Source organism: Phoxinus phoxinus (assembly GCF_949152265.1).
Source record: "Phoxinus phoxinus genome assembly, chromosome: 16".
NCBI classification, from domain to species: Eukaryota; Metazoa; Chordata; class Actinopteri; order Cypriniformes; family Leuciscidae; genus Phoxinus; species Phoxinus phoxinus.
The window spans coordinates 7895042-7910571 of NC_136891.1; the positions used below are offsets into that span (position 1 = coordinate 7895042).

At 37.7% G+C, this 15530-nt stretch overlaps 1 protein-coding gene across 1 annotated transcript in view; it reads left to right on the top strand.

Moving 5' to 3' along the window:
- The window catches only part of nkain2 (sodium/potassium transporting ATPase interacting 2), a gene marked incomplete at its 3' end in the record, with an annotated part of 182799 nt that overhangs the window by 142743 nt on the left and 24526 nt on the right, over positions 1 to 15530 (top strand). The window lies entirely within an intron of this gene.

Genomic DNA, 15530 nt, shown 5'->3' on the forward strand with positions numbered 1-15530 from the left:
TAGGTCTGAGATATTAGGTCTCTGTGCGTTACCAGAGGCCGTCTACGGAGAGCCTGGCCACACCCTATTAAGTCCTACCGAATTTTGGTTGTAGTTCCACCAGAGTTCCACTGGGGACGATCGCCCATGAGTGCAAAATGAATGGGAGTCTATGGAGCTAGACGGCTAAATTTGTCTCTTTCACCCGATTGCCGTTGAGAAATCTCAGATTTGATTGTAGGTTTTGCAAAGTTCAACATTGGTTATAGGTCGAAAGTTGAATGAACGAGTACTTATGTCCTTTCGATTTCTTACAGCCAGAGATACCGCTTGATGGCATCGTGTCATCCGAAGCGGGACCAGAATGTATTCTAGCAAAAACTCTTCTAGCACGTGTATTTACCTGTGTCAGCTGTGTTGTCGATGCCTCGAGAGAAAAGAAAGAGCGCGAAAGCACCAAAGTGACTGAAGGATTGCAGTAAAGCAGTGTCTCTGGCCGTACGATGTGTATGACGTCATTGACATTTTAAAATACTTTTTAAAGCAAATACTGTAAGTGACTCTAAAAAATCTTAACACCCAGCAATGTGTCATTTCTTTGCATCTCCTTTCGAATACAACATTCAAATTACGAGACAAAAAGTTATATCCTGAGAAAAGTGGATTTTGAGGGGTATAGCTCCATAGACCTCCATTCATTCTGCACTCGTCCTGTGAGCGCCCTCGTATGGAACCAGAGTGGAACTGCAACCACTTCAGAAGCTGGAAGTTGAGTGGCAGTTCTCCCCATATTAGACATTCTCTGGCGTTATTGTCTTTCCGCGTGGCAAAATAATTTGATTCCAATTCAACTTTTATCTGACTCCATTTTATCACGACCTCGAATTTAGGTTAGATTGTCAATTGGTTATTGGTCAATCATATAATAGTTTAGCAGCACATTTGATTATTCTTTTCAACTCTTTACTCATATTTTACCCGTTCATATTAGGAAGCTATGTCGCTCAGAGGTCCTCAAGCTTAACGCGGGTCTCACGATCACAACCTCGTCAGTTTTGGTCACCGAACAGAGGTAATTGGCTATATCGTACCTGTGATACCTGTCGCATTTAAGCTTACACAATCCAAGATACTTTGGTATAGCCCCTGTTATTGAATACACTTGAATGTAACGTAATATTTACTTCAAGAGTAAATATGGGAAGAGGTAAGGCCACTATTACAGATATAAGTCGACCAATATTACTTCTCTTATAATAGCTTTGGATTGGCCATGCCGTGCACGTACATTTATCTAAAGTAACATTAAATTAAAGGTAAGACACCCAAATTTAGATTGGTCAAGCAGCATTTTTGCTGTTCTAAACGGAAATTCACTTCTTGTCTTTGCGAACCACGTAAACTTGAATTAGTGCAAAATATTCATCGTCACCAATCTGACGCAAAACTTGCGGTAACATACGAATCCGTTTAATCGATTTTGGGAAACAATTTCAGAGTCAGTCGGAATAATATCAAATGTAACAATTTATTATGTCAGGTAAATGTATCATGCCAATTTCACAATCAGTTCAAAGATAATAAATACAAAACATCAAATGCTCTGGAATAAAGAGAAAAGATGCAAACCTGACATTTTAAAATAGGCCTACATGATGCGAGTGTCTTGCAAACTCTCCGCATCACGGGCTAATTTGAGTTACAAATCGCCCTGAGCCTCTTGTTGTATTTCATTATATAGACAGAAACTTCTTTCACATGGAAACATTTGCTAACAATGGGGCTTTGCATTCAGAGTTTTACACCTTTTGGGAGCAGAATGCCATTTGCCTGGATGACACACACCCCTGTGCGCAAGATATCTCTAAACTCTTAAGAACTTTATTACCTTTTGGTCTACTTCTTTGGGAAGGAGACATTTGTACCAGTCGCACTGAGACATTTCAAATGATACCAAACATGTATTATACTGTTGATAATTGTTCATATTAAACCATATAGATTTTTGGGTGAATTCAGGTAGGGATGGGTGAAGGGAATGATGTGTAAATTGGAAGGTGATCAACTCAAGTGTGATCGTGTCTCGAATGGGGATGGTCATATAGCAAGAGAGTTCAAATGTTAATTTCCTTTGTTTTCTCAGAGGCTTCTTCCAGTTTCTCTAGTCTTAAATCTCGTCTGATTGGTCGATCGTGGAATTCTGCGATTAAATATTAGTGTACACTGACAGCTATAGACTATATAATTGAATGTTGTTACCAAGGATGAGAAGCTCTGCTTTAGAGTGTGGAAAATTCTGCAGTCGTCAGTGCAATACATTTGTCTGTTTAAAAGAAAACCAGTTGATTACACCAAGTCTGTAAATATCGGTTCAGGAAATGCTTCCGAGTATGAGAAGCATCGAGCAGTTTGGCCGAGCTCCAGTGCTGATATTGCTTGAATGCGGGTTGTTAATAGGAGCTCAGCATGCTGCCTTCCTTCGAGTCTTTATTCTTTATCTCTTCCATTACTTGCGACACCTGCTTACTCCCCCATTCCACAATCAGCGTCTCTAATGCAATAGTGAAGTGAACCCCCTCCAACGTGGATTCAGCAATTCTCTGATTACAAGCCTGTACAATACTCTCCCTCTGCTTTCATTCTCATACAGCGAAATCTAATTTCAAACATGTTTTTTTTTTCCAACGCAACATGAAATTAAAATTGACCCTGTTTACTGCATGATTCATCTGTCCACGTTATTTTGTTTTCATAATCTGACTGTAATATCCTTCGATTTCTAACAAAAAGATATTTGTTTTTCTGTTGATGTAACCAAGGAGGCAAGGAAAAATGTGAAGCAGTAATATCAGAGCCTGCTTTTTTTATATACGGTATATAAATATTGTGTTTCACTTGGAAAGGTATCATTTACATGTGTTAAATGGGTAGTTGACATGATATTTCAAGTAGCAACTGTATCGTGCAGTATATGACATGCTATTCATCTGTTTTAAACAGGATTTTTTTTATTCTTGAGTAATTATGTATACATTCCACATTTTATACATTTTATTTTATTAGGAGACGTCTTAAATATTATTACTTAATGAGATAAATTGTGGTCATAAATTGTGAAAATCTGGACGAATGGTGGTGACCATTGTCAGTACCATTATCATGTTATTAACATAATATCAGTTATTAATGTCACACCACAGGAACTCCCATTTCATGTCAGTTACCACTACAAATATATATGCTTCAATAAATATAGTTGACATGTTGATGAACGTTATTTGTCAACACGTTTTTGTTACTGATAATGCCTTTTGCACGTAATATCTCAAGCTGTAGCGTGACGTGCTGTAAGCCAGAGCGTTTCTTTTGCGAGGCTGGTATACTGTACCTTACCAGCCATGATGTCTGGGGGTCAGTAACTTTAATGGTGACCACTGGTGGCTCATAAAGAGCTGAAACGGAGCACAGGCAGGTATCGGCTCCATTCGCCCCGATATTTATAGACCTTCCTCTGTTACGACTGATGTTCCTGTTGAGATATTGTATAGCGAAAGGCAGCTGCTTGTCTGTGCAGACAGAGCGCCTGGTGGGAGCTTTCAGCGGCTTTGTGGTGTTCTCTCTCCAGAGAGGAGAGTAGGCACACCGCTATAGACCTCATTCAGAGAAGCGCCATCACAGGAATGAAAGCGAGGCTGAGGGATAGACTTACCATGTTTTCTACTGAGATTCTTGGAAAGACATTTTTGCAGTGTTTCGTCAGCAGAACAATTAAAAAACACAGAACAACCCACTGAAAAGATGTATGTCTATCCCTCACTTCCCCTTAACCCCTTAAGCGGCACCCCCTTTTTTTAAATAGACATGAAAATGCACATTCCAAACTTAAATGGTTGTAATTCAGGAATGCTTTGGAATATAGATGTAAGATTGGTCTATTACGGAAGTTAAAGAGAAAAAAAGTTATAGAAGTTTGAGTTTATGAAAATGTACAATGTTAAAATTGAATTATTCATATTTTATATAAAATATCTATTTTTAAAACCTGGAGGACTCTTAAAAATGCAAAAAAAAAATCAAAGCCAAAAATCTGAAAAAGTTGTGTTTCAAATTTTAGGTTGATATCTCAAAAAATAAGCTTTCAGTAAGATTTTGTTTGGGCGCAGTACCAAACTTTTTCACTAGTTGACATTACTGCCCATATAAGGGGCGCCTTCATTTCCATATGTTGTTTGAGTGACCTGAACCATTATTTTTTACAATTTTCATACAATTTATAAAGTAGACATCCTATTCAGAAGTATGTGATGGTTTGGCAAAAGTTTGGCAGATTTTAAAATGAATTCAACCTCTAAGAAACACAAAAAGAACACGCATGTGCATTATAGTTTGCTGCCACATCACAAATGGTGAATCTACTATTTTTTTTCTTTATATTTAAAACATTTTCAGACCTTTTTTTCTAAAATAATTGAATGGATGCTATCTTTTGAACTCTTGGCATGAAAACAAATGGTTTCTACCATTCTTTCACGATTTTTCATGTTCATCACTATTTCAAAATAAAGGTCTGAACACGCCTTAGGAGTATGAAAATATACAAAGATGCTGCTGCTGTGAATAAGGTCTATTGCCTTATTGATGGTCTGATATTTACTGCAGGAAGCTACAGTATGTGTGGTTTGGGGGTGCTGCTATACACCCACATAGGTAGATGTAAAAAAAAAATCCCTATTTAATTTTTTCTTTCCGTTTTCTTGTAATTACAGAGCTAAAGCTCTGTTCGATTGCTTGAGTATGAGAGAATCCCTAGGCTGCTGAGGTGTTTTATAATGACTTCACACATGCCATGCAATTAGGCATGTGTGTTGATGAAACAGATCTGAATGTGGCACTGTGGAAATGACAATATTGAAGCACCTGCTTTCCCAAGGGAGCTTCACCCTCTGACTGTAAATGTGAAGAATTTCACTAGCATATTTTTTTTTTAACTGTACCTTATGATGAAGTACATAATTTGAGAAAGTACTTTTCAGACTGCCATAAAGCTCATCTGAATCTTTTATTTTGTGGGAACGTTTTCTAAACATGACAAAAAAATGGTGTCGAAACAATTTTCACTCAGATAGTGCTTGTAAATTTCACAAATAATTACAAAGAAATGGCAAGTAACACATTGAAGTAAACGTGAAATTTTGAAGTAGAACGACTGAAATTGTGTGTTCTTGTAAGATTACTGTGCCTGTTATAAGTGTGTGTGATGTGATAAAGCACTTTTAATCCTTTAAAGCACTTTTTATACTGTGTATGCAATGAAAATCTAAAATTGGTTTGCTTGGAATTTTATAACAATGAAATAGGATTAAAAATTGATAGAAATGAGACTGTTGTTGACATGCAGAAATAGTATAGATCTATACAATTAATGTGAATGTCAAAAGCTCAAGTCGTATGGTCTTGGAAGAATTTAAGGAGAAATGTTTTTTATTTCATAATAAAAGCTCGAGAAAGTCTCCATTATTGCCGTCTATGAGATATTAAAGAGATCTCATTAGTGATCTAATTTTCTTTCCGATGGGTCACACACACTTTTATATGCGGGATAAGAAATATTGTTATAGGGCTGTCAGATATTATGTAGGAAACTGTTGAAGTCATTGCATGTTCAATAAAGCTTAGACTTCTAAACACAGAATGTTACAGTAGGCCAGGATCAATAAGACAATGATTGAATTAAGCTCTCTCTGAAGCATTGAAAGGGACAAGACATATGTCTGTGTCAGCAGAAGTGCTGCGTTGAGTCCCACCGCTGGCTGCTCGGGCCGTTCCAGAGGACTGTAAAACAATATCAAGGCTTGAAGTTTATTGCTAGCATTTTGTTCATGGTGTCCCTGCGGAGAGTCACCGTTTGGGTCGTTTCATGAACCCACCTAGCCGAGACAAGCTTAGTTTATTGCTCCAAGTTTCTTGAAGGTCCAAGATTATTGAAGTTTCTTTTTTTTCTAGTTTCCAGGTTGATTTAAAATGATTTCCCATATTTCATTTATATCACTTTTTTTGTCATCTAATACAATTCTCACTGAATATCCATTTTCATGCTGTACTTTTGTGATGCCTGAGTTAACTTGTAGAATTTAAAACAATAGATTTTAATTTATGGTGTTTTATTTTTAACTTATTTGGACAAAAAAAGTATAAAATTCTAATGTCATTTATCATTTGTACATTTATCATACCATTTATCATTAATCGGCCATAATATATATTTATGTGTGTATATATATATATATTTTTTAATCTTTTTGAAAGCCTCTTATGCTCACTAATGCTGCATTTATTGGCTCAAAAATATTGTGAATTAAAAAATTTATTTTACATATATATGTAGAAAATATAGTTTACATATTGTGTAAAAAATATATTTTACATATATATTTTAAATGTATTATACAATGTAAATGTATTTATTCCTGTGATGGTAAAGCTGAATTTTCTACATCTTTACTCCAGTTTTCAGTGTTGCATGATCACGTGATGAAATCATTAATACGCTGATTTGGTGCTTATGAAACATTTTTTATTATTATTAATGTGTGAAAGCAGTTGTGCTGCTTCATTTTTTGTGGAAACTGTGATACATTTTTCAGGATTCTTAAAAAAAACTGCTTCCTATCTGAATAAAAGTAATAATTTATTTTTATTTTATTTTATTTTTAAACACACTGACCCCAAACTTTTGGACTGTTGTATATATGTATTTCAGGCGGCATAATTTATCACAAATGAAACTTTTTCGGGGTGATAAAAGTTTTAGTAAAATAATGACTGTATATGTATAGCTACATTATCCTTTACATTCAGTAATTTTTGCTGTTTAAATCTAACAAGAATCAAAAGCATTTGCCAAGACTGTCAGGGCTCAGATGCAAGTTCTTCAAGAGTTTTGTCTGCAGTATTGCAACAGTCTTTGTCTTGCCGTTCATAATGTGTGCCGTTTTCCGCCTCACAACGTGTTTCTTTATGTCTCAGACCCTCCCCAGTTGTGTCTGGATGCATAGACAACATTTTCAATCATCCCCTCAAGCTTTCAGATACATAATGATCGTCTTTGTTCCCCACATAGGAATCGGGGGTGTTGAAAAATTGACTCGTTCATTATTTTCTCCTAAAGCGAATAAGTGCCTATTTGATCAGTTAACTATGGCGACAACCGCTCTCTCGCTCCCTCTCCGCACTTCTCGTTTTATCTAGCTGACAAGAACACAATTGATCAGCAAATTTTTTGCTCGTCTTCTCTTTCACTAAAACACAGCCATTTGACAGGACACAAAGTGTCCAAGTAATAATTTCTTATCTCATATTTATTAATGAAAATAACCTGGGGGTTAATTCGATTCAGTAATATGGAGATGGATGTGGCTTGTTGAAAGGCCGTAGATGTGAACTACAGTAATGACAGCTCGATCTTCACACACACAGAGATAATTATGTGGATTACAGAGGAGGCATCTGGGAGGGAGTGCTGTCATTTCCCTGCTAGCCAGCCACTTTGTGCCGGCTTTTTTTCCCGAACGGCACCTGCAGCAGGCTCCGAGACGAGCCTTTGCTCCCATTGTTTTCCCGCGTCAGAGCAACAGTGCGGCACCTTCAGTTAATTAGGTTTCTCTTCCAGCCGAAATGGATGTGGAGCCTTCGACCATTCATTTACAAGCATCTCAGACATTAGTAAGGCCGCATGCATCATTACACAGTAAGGGAGCGTCAGTCTGAAAGTAATTAAGTAGAGTTGTACGATAATGAAAGGCCCGTGGTGTGAGCTAATATCGGAATCGTACAACGATCGCTTCGTGATAATCCCAGGTTCTCTTGCTCTCCTTATCTTCCTCTTACACTCTGTGGGGGGAATTCACCAATGTCGCTTGATATTTCAGTGCAAAACCTGCGTAATATTTACTAAACACCTGCAGTTTAGCTTGACCAGGTGGTTTATGCACTAGCATGTGTATTTAAATGAAGTCATTAAGTCATTTGTCTTTCTGTTCAGTGCAGACACGCCTCTTTTCTATGCAAATGAAGCTTATTATAGAATGCACTTTATTTATAAATCTCAGCGCTATTTGCCTGGTGTAATTAACATGCTTTTCTCCGCCCGCAGAAAACAGGTGGTATACAGAATTTTATTGAAATGAATGGTTATAAATATCTGTTTATTTTCTATAAATGATCAAGTGATGCAGAAGACCAGATACATACAGTATTCCTTTCTGCATATTAAAGAGCAAAATTGTTGGCTATCATTTACACTATTGTTCAAAAGTTTGGAGTCAGACATTAGAGGCATTTATAGTGTTACGGAAGATTTATATTCCAAACAAATGTTGTTCCTTTTAACTTAGAATTCATCCTGAAAAAGAAACGTATCACAGGTTCAACAAGAAATATTAAGCGGCAAAACTGTTTTCAAAATTGATAATAAATGTTTCTTGAGCAGCAAATCAGCACATTAGAATGATTTCTGAAGGATCATGTGACACTGAAGACTGGAGTAATAATGCTGAAAATTCATCTTTGCCATCACAGGAATTTTAAATTATATTAAAATAGAAAAAAGTTCTCAAAGGGTCTCATCTCTCAAAAACTTAACGAACAGTAATGTCGAATTGATGTTTAAGTCGAGAGGAAATCAAAATGGACAATCGTACAATTGTACATGTCATTCCAAACCTACATGACTTTGGAACTCCGAAGATATTTTACGATGGAAGTCTGTTGTGTTGTTTTGGACCCTCATTGTATGGACAAAAAAAACTGTTCCACAGAAGATCCAAAGTCATACAGGTTTGGTTTATTTTTGGGAAAACTATCGCTTTAGAATTGTAAATAATGTCCATAGCATACTATAACATGCCGTTATATCACGGTAAAATAGATTGCAAATGCCATTTTTTCATGAGTATGGAAGTGGGTTACCCTGCACACACAAAATGTAGTTCCAATTTATTGCATTGTGCATGGTCAGTACCTGTTTAAGTTTATTTATTATTATCTTATTTATTATTTATTTATTATTATCAAAGAATATTCTTCTTTGGGCCCATGACTAAATCTCTAGAAAAGATCAGGATTATATGACAGCACTCGTGTGAAATATCTCCTCATTTGAAGATGCCACAGTGGACTTCAAACTTGTTTCTAAACAACCCTTCTGCAGACACCAACTTTGGAGGTCCTTTAGAGGAGAGTGTGTTAATTTCCTCAGGTGCTTGGGAAGAAACAGAGTGCGCACTTGTGTCCGCTGCTGCATGCAGTGAGTGCATTGTGGGAAAGACAGAGAGGGAAAGAGGGGAAGAGAGCACCGATGGTGGGATAACACTTCTCATCTGTGATTAATGCTCTCTCCCTCACCTCCTGCCCTGAGTACTCGTGAGGTCTGTTGTGTTGCTATCCACCAGCGTGTAGACCGAGGAGGAGGAGGAGGCTCTCTTGTCCCCGCTCGTGTAATATGCAGAAAATGGGACTCACCTGAAACAAAACCCTTTTGCCATACGCAACGCTAATGTACTGAAAAAGCATACGTCAAACTGACATTCTCCACAGAAGTCCTTTGTGAGGTTTAGCTGAATGTCTGGCATATATTCATTTTCGAGAGTTCACCTCTGGGCCGTTGGGAACTGTTCCTGGGAAGATTTCTCCTTCACAGTGAAAGAGAAGGAGAGAGTGTTGGCAGGCAGTTGGCCAAACCTCTGCTCTCTCTCTCTCTCTCTCTCTCTCTCTCTCTCTCTCTCTCTCTCTCTCTCTCTCTCTCTCTCTCTCTCTCTCTCTCTCTCTCTCTCTCTCTCTCTCTCTCTCTCTCTCTCTCTCTCTCTCTCTCTCTCTCTCTTTCACACAGACACAGATATGAAGGGGAGAGTGGGGGCTCTCGTATGCATGGATGCATCAGTAAATGAGCTGTGTCCAGCACACCAGAGCAGCACTGATGTCGCACGGCCCCGGGATCTGCCTGACCATGAGCAGACTGTGTAACCAGAAGGGCTTGCCATAGACAGTCTAGCCAAAAGACCTGCTCTGTTTTCAGGGTTTGTTGCCGTTTGGAATTTAATTGAGAATATCTTTAAAATTCCAAATCAATTTTAGAATTTGAATTAAAGGGATTGTCCACCCATTTTCTCCCACAAAATAATTTTCTGTTAGTGGTATCATAACAAAGTGGAAGCGATTGGGAACAACAGCAACTCAGCCACGAAGTGGTAGGCCACGTAAAATCACTTTCTAAAGAGTCAATAGCTACAGACCTCCAAACTTCGTGTGGCCTTCAGATTAGCTCAAGACCAGTGTGTAGAGAGCTTCATGGAATGGGTTTCCTTGGCCGAGCAGCTGCATCCAAGCCTTACATCACCAAGTGCAATTCAAAGTGTCAGATGCAGTGGTGTAAAGCATGCCTCAACTGGACTCTAGAGTTGTGGAGATCTGTTCTCTGGCAATCCGATGGACGAGTCTGGGTTTGGCGGTCGCCAGGAGAACGGTTCTTGCCTGACCGTATTGTGCCTTAGTGTAATGTTTGGTGAAGGAGGTGTGGGGTTATGGTGTGGAGTTGAGCTTGCCCCCTTAGTTCCAGTGAAAGGATCTCTTAATGCTTCAGCATACCAAGACATTTTGGACAATTTCATGCTCACAACTTTGTGGAAAAAGTTTAGTGATGGCCCCTTACTGTTCCAAAATGACTACACACCAATGCACAAAGCAAGGTCCATAAAGACATGGATGAGCGAGTTTGGTGTGGAGGAACTTGACCGGCCTGCACAGAGTCCTGACCTCAACCTGATAGAACACCTTTGGGATGAATTAGAGCAAAGACTGCGAGCCAGGCCTTCTCGTCCAACATCAGTGCCTGACCTCACAAATGCGCTTCTAGAAGAATGGTCAAATATTCCCATAAACACACTCCTAAACCTTGTGGAAAGCCTTCCCAGAAGAGTTGAAGCTGTTATTGCTGTAAAGTGTGGGCCAACTCCATATTAAACCCTACGGATTAAGAATGTGATGAAAGACGTCCCAAAACCTTTGGCAATATAGTGTATATAAAGGTGTCTCAATACCTGGTAAGATGTGTAGAATTAGGTTTAAACAGTCTTTAATAATATCCAAAAGTATCTGCAACAAAAGGCAGGCAAGCAAACACAACGTAACATTAACCCTCTGGAGTCTAAGGTGTTTTTGGGGTCCTTGAGATGTTTTGACATGACCTGGTATTTGTATTTTTTTCAGTTGCTTATAAACATATTAATGGCAAAGGTGTAATTACACTCTATTTAGCACGAACATGACTATCATAATATGTGAGCAACATGTATGTACATGTTTGCATTTTTGAGAGAATATTATTTATGCGTGGTTATTCAAAAAACTCAAACTTAAATGTTCTGATATAAGACCACAAACGACCAACTTCACATATTTCCACAATACTTTTGACTAATGGATCTGGTCGGCTAGAGTATTTACTTCAAAATGATCTGAAAATCATCCGGGCTAATCGTTCACATTAAACAATAGATTGATTTAAATTTTGTAAGACACTTTTTGTTTGGAAAGGCAATATGCAGGGGGGCGTGAATGATCCAACAAGGTCATGAATAATGTCCTCATTCACACCTGGAGACAAAGACGACCTGCTAATGCTGCATACTAATGAGCATTTCACTGAGTGTGTCACTGAGCCACACAGAATGCAAAGAATGCAAAGACAACACACACACACACACACACACATTATATATATATATATATATATATATATTAGTGCTGGGTATCGATTCAAATTTCAAGAATCGATTCGATTCCGATTCTCAAGATCTTGAATCGATTATCATTATTCGATTCGATTCGATTCGATCCGATCTGATCCAATCTTATATTTTTAAAATCAAAAGTTTTTATTGTTCATGAACAATCAAGTTTTTGTATTAAATAACATTCACAAACATATATTAATGTTGTAAAAATGTATTGTTCACTCAATGTATTGATGTTAGATAAGCCATTAATGTTAATGAATGGTATCTTAATGTAGTACCAACTAAACAGGAGATAAAACGTGTTTTATTTGACTTGACTGTCCTTTTATTTAATCCAAAACTGCGTTCATATTTAGAAGGCCTTTTAAACTAGATACAACCGCACACGATACCACTTTAGGGGCTGTTCACATATCGCGTTTTATGCGCGTGCAAATTCAGTGAGAAGCACTTCAATGCATCTCAACAGGTCATGTGACAAAAACCAGCGGTCTTTCCGTAACAACATGGAAAGCTCGGCCGAACAGCTGATCATAGCTGTACAGGGCGGCTTTTTATTTCTCATCTCAATGAATATATCTAGTAGTAAAGCTAATGCAAGGGCTAGAAATCAATTAATTATTTGATGATACTTCCTCGTCATCATGGAGAGCGCAGTTTGCACCGCTTTCTCCTCTCCACAAGCGCGTGCTTTCCCTTTGCGTCTGTCGTTGCTATGCAACCATGAACAGAGGCGCGCTTAGAAAACGAATTTGCACGCGCAAAAAACGCGCTATGAACGGCTCTTTCCTCCTTTCTGGTCAACAAGTGGATTCAGAGAAACCGCATTAGCAGCGACGCCGGTCGCCATGTCTCGGTGTGTTTATGGGGAAAATGTAGGCCTGTTATTAAATCGATCCTCTGAGTTACGGATCGATCTTTAGAAATTAATATGAAAATCGATTCAGAATTGGTGAATCGATTTTTTCAACACAGCACTAATATATATATATATAAACATACATACACACACACATCTACAGAATTGGTTCAGAGTTGGAAACATCTTGAAAAAAAAGTGTATTTTTCCACAAACTGTGTAGGCCTATGCTTGCAAATTGTATAATATCCAAGGTAAACATTTCTAGTAATTGTGCAGTTAATTCTCATTCGTATTTTCAGAAAGTTTTGGATTATGTAGGCTATCCTCTCCCCAAATTTGTCACTAATAAAACACAAAAATAATTTAAAGAGAAGGCTTATATTGACCTTTTAAGATTTTGTTTGCACCTTGTAAATTAGGTTTTGATGTGGCAGTAGCCTACAAACTTTATAATCTATCCAAAACGAAATGTCGTCTTTCATATTTCGTCTGTAACATATCGTCTTTTATAATATAGCCTATATTAGGGCATAAATGTTAATTTGCAGTTTAAAATGTTGCTTATACAAAGACATTTTATTTCAACGTATTCAGTCGATTTTTACTCATCTCAGTAGGCAATATATTTCATTCACACACAGACATGCTAAACAACAACAACATGCGTCTGTGCCGTTCATTCATCAAACACAGAAACGCTGGAGTAAACAACAGCATGTGCCGTTCATTCATTCAAACACAGAAACGCGCGAGCTGGAGTAAACAACAGCATGTGCCGTTCATTCATTCAAACACAGAAACGCGCGAGCTGGAGTAAACAACAGCATGTGCCGTTCATTCATCAAACACAGAAACGCGCGAGCTGGAGTAAACAACAGCATGTGCCGTTCATTCATTCAAACACAGACACGCGCGAGCTGTAACGTTAGTAAACAAACGCATGCACGTGTGCCGTTCATTCATTCAAACACAGAAACGCGATTCAAATTTAAACAGTCTTTTGCGGATTACAGACACCATTTCATATCGCGATTAGAACAAAGCACTTACTGATGATCTGCAGCTGGATCCGTTGTTCGGCTACTCCAGCACGTTTGAGGTAAAATTTCCAGGATAATCACGATATTATTAGCAGAGCTATTCCTCACAGCGAGTGTGTTGTCCAGCTGTTGTGGGCGTTGACTGGTTTGCATGTGTTGCTCCAGATTATCTGCGTTTGAATAGCGCGCGCTCTCGATGGGCGTGTCACATTAGCGGAGTAATGAGGTGAGAGAACGATAATGAGCACAGTTGATCTCTCGCTCTTTTTATATAGATTACATAAACAGAGAATATTTGTTTTAGATTTGAATTAGATAATTTAAAACTACACACTTAAATGATTATAGAGATATATAGCTCAAGTCTGAGTGAATAGTATTCGCTGAGTTTTGTTTGAGTTTAGAGAAGTGCTTCAGAAAAAAAGTTCACGGAGACGGAGAGGCAGAAAGCACTCCCTGTTTACTTTCTTTATTTTACAAAAGCACAATGTTTTATTTCGATTGTAAGTGGACACATAAAAAAGTAGACATTTAACAGCTTATTTTTTCATATTTCTTAAGTCTGTATGACCAAAACCGACGGAGTATTTAGGTCTATTTTGCTGCTATGTAAAAAAAAAACGAGCAAAACGCGCCCGCGCGTTTGCCGACCTCAGGGGGTTAATGAGACCGGACAACAGAACACTGAAGTACTAAGAAGGTTAATTAACGATACACAGATTAACTGAATAATTAATCATAACCGGTTAGACAAACTCACATGATTTTGTCCGGTTAGACAAACTCACTTCTTTTACGGTTATGCTGCTTCAGAAGGTAGGCAGTAAGTCAGCTCAGGACGTGCAAGGAGAGCTTCAGTATCTAACGCAATTGCTTTTTATTCATCTTGCATGATGTTTTAAATATTAAATGCCATCTCTATTACAGAGACTATACAGTAATGATAGTGAGCAGCTTCAAGCTGCTTAAGCATGTGGACTATGAAAATTTCACGTCATGATAATCTCTTCTATGTGGGCGCTGGGTGTATTCTAATCCCTGGTGGTTACCTCCGCATCAGCTGTCACGACTGTGCGGCTTGACATATGCTAACAGAAATCTCAGCTAGTCCCGGTTTGTGTCAAGCCTCGGTCTCTGTTCTCATGCAGAGGACTATAACAGGCCTCTACTAAGATGACTGGGTCATGCCGGGTTTATAGGGCTCATGACAGCTGGTGATTTTGAGTCCCGTCCTTTTCGTTATTATACCTGTCCCAAACCTGCGCAGTTCTCAACAGACAGCTGTAGCCGTGAGTCCAGTCAGACATTCAATGAAAGCCTCTATTAGCAGCAGCTATACTGGTGAGCTTGAACATGTTCAATGACACTCATAATCAATCAGGCTTTGTTTAATCACAGTGCATCATCTTATTGATGGCAGGGTTATCATTAAGTTCCGCAAGGCTAGATATAAGACAAAACATATCTTTATTATTTAGCCTTTTAACAATATATCAATATGAATATATCTTGATATCAGTTTGCTGCAGAATGGTTTGCTTTGTTTTATTGTTATTTTTTATTATTAATGTAAAATAAATGCATTTATTTACTTTTTTTATTTTTAATTAACTAATTAATAAAAATAAAAAAAAGTATTTTAAAAATATTTATTTTACCAAACATCTGGCTTCTGAATTTTTTAATACATTTTTTATGGTATTTTTATTTAATGAATCAAGTTATTTGAACCAAACAGTTTCCAAGATTCAATAAGTGTTTAATGCAAGAAATTAAAATAACATTTATATTCTAATTGGAAATGATTTTATGCTGTTTTTGCAACTTCAAAAGTTTAAATTAGAAACATATTTCTTA